This window comes from Borostomias antarcticus (genome assembly GCF_949987555.1).
Source record: "Borostomias antarcticus genome assembly, chromosome: 8".
Taxonomy (NCBI): Eukaryota; Metazoa; Chordata; class Actinopteri; order Stomiiformes; family Stomiidae; genus Borostomias; species Borostomias antarcticus.
In genome coordinates, this window is record NC_140241.1 from 28,843,122 (window position 1) to 28,845,621 (window position 2,500).

Sequence of the window (2,500 nt, forward strand, 5' to 3'; positions counted from 1 at the left end):
AGAATGGGTCCTCTCATCCCATCTTCTCTCTCTCTCTCTCTCTCTCTCCCTCCCTGTCTCCTTCTCTCTCCTTCACTCCATCTCTCCGTCTCTCTCCCTAGCTGTCTCCATCTCTCTCTCTCTCTCTCTCTCTCTCTCTCTCTCTCTCTCTCTCTCTCTCCCTCCCTCTCTCTCTCTCTCTCTCTCTCTCTCTCGTCTCCTTTCACTTACTCACTAAAATTAAAATCAACTGAACACCAGTCCTTGTGGTCTCGATGCAGTCAACACACCTTTACCCCCTCCATCCCATCTCCCCTCTCCCTCCTCCATCCCATCTCCCCTCCCCCTCCATCCCTCCTACATCCCATCTCCCCTCCCTCTCCATCCCTCCTCCATCCCATCTCCCCCCCTCCTCCATCCCTCCTCTCCTCCATCCCATCTCCCCTCCCCTCCCCCTCCATCCCTCCTCCCCTCCCCCTCCATCCCTCCTCCATCCCATCTCCCCCTCCCCCTCCATCCCTCCTCCATCCCATCTCCCCTCCCCCTCCATCTCTCCTCCATCCCATCTCCCCTCCCCCTCCATCTCTCCTCCATCCCATCTCCCCTCCCCCTCCATCCCTCCTCCATCCCATCTCCCCTCCCCCTCCATCTCCCCTCCCCCTCCATCTCTCCTCCATCCCATCTCCCCTCCCTCTCCATCCCTCCTCCATCCCATCTCCCCTCCCCTCCATCCCTCCTCCCCTCCCTCCTGTATCAACCTTTCCACATGCACCCTTCTTCTCAAAATCAGACCCCCTTCTGTCCCCTAGAAAGAAAGAAAGAAAGAAAGAAAGAAAGAAAGAAAGAAAGAAAGAAAGAAAGAAAGAAAGAAAGAAAGAAAGAAAGAAAAAAAACACGGGTTAGATGATGTCAGCATATTTCCCCTGACACCATATTCTCATTTGAAATTGGCGCTGTAGCCTAATTAAAACCTTTTAACTCAGACCTCAGCCTGTATTTAAACGGCCCAGACGAGGGTAAGAGTGTTTGATACAGTATCTGCCCGCTGGCACTTGGGGAAATATTCCGGCTCGCCAATTAAGGCTGCTATAAATAGGTGTCCGTTATGCAAGAGAGACAAGACTGTAAGTGCTGTGTGAGAATGCAGAGTTTTGAGAGGGACTGGTTCACAGTTCACACGCACACACATGTAGGCAGCCAGGCATGACGCGTACAGTCCAGTACAGTACGTACGCCAGCTCATGCATGTGCACACACACACACACACGCGCCAGAAGAACCCATCACAACATCAGACTGACTGACTGACTGAGTGTGTGTGCGTGCGTGCGTGGTGGTGAAGACGCATGACATCATCAGCCTCTCCTGTCAGACTCTGCAGCACAGCACTGCCACAGGGTGGTTTCCATATAGCAATCAGGACATACACACACACCTACACTCTACACACACACACACACACACACACACCTACACTCTACACACACACACACGCACACACCTACACTCTACACACACACACACACACACATACACACACACACACACACCTACACTCTACACACACACACACACACATACACACACACACACACACACACACCTACACTCTACACACACACACACACACACACACCTAACAATATACACATACACACCTAACACTCTACACACACACACACACACACACACAGACCTAACACTCTACACACACACACGCACACACACCTAACACTCTATGCACACACACCTAACACTCTACACACACACACACACACACACACACACACACACACACACACACACACACACACACACACACGCGCACACACCCAACACTCACACACTACCCTATCATCCATCAGACCAAATGCAGCTGTCATCGCTTGGCTGTTGTTCATTTATAGATACTGGCCACAGGAAAGAATGGGCCTTTTCAACTCAGGTTGAGTTTGGGCTCTGCTGAATGCTGAGGCCACATCGGACTACGCAGCCCCACTGGGCTTCTGTGTTGACAGTTGTTGTGATGTTGCTTGACTTGTAAACACACACGTACGCAACACACACACACACACACACACACACACACACACACACACACAGACACACACACACACACACACAGGGTTAACTTGTACTGTAGTCCCAGGCTCTGTCTATGGAGAGATAGCTCCCCTCTGTCCCTGAGGGAGACAGGTCAAGGGTGTGGAAAGGAGAGAGAGAGAGAGAGAGGGAAAGAGAGGGAGAGAGAGAGAAAGAGAGAGAGAGAGAGAGAAAGAGAGAGGGAAAGAGAGAGAGAGAGAGACAGTAAAGGGGCTTGACCTCTGGGGGTCTTACAGAGTTGAAAGCTGTTCTCTTGATTGACTGCTCAGTCGTGATGAAAATTAAGAGAATAGTGTGTGTGTGTGTGTGTTCTCTTGATTGACTGCTCAGTCGTGATGAAAATTAAGAGAATTGTGTGTGTGTGTGTGTTGTAGATGTGTTTATGTGTGTCTGTACTGCATGTTGAAAGGGTTCAATC

General features: G+C 50.8%; 1 protein-coding gene across 2 annotated transcripts in view; it reads left to right on the plus strand.

Moving 5' to 3' along the window:
* The window catches only part of rgs3a (regulator of G protein signaling 3a), a gene marked incomplete at both ends in the record, with an annotated part of 137,223 nt that overhangs the window by 30,891 nt on the left and 103,832 nt on the right, over positions 1-2,500 (plus strand). The gene's annotated exons all lie outside the window — the stretch shown is intronic.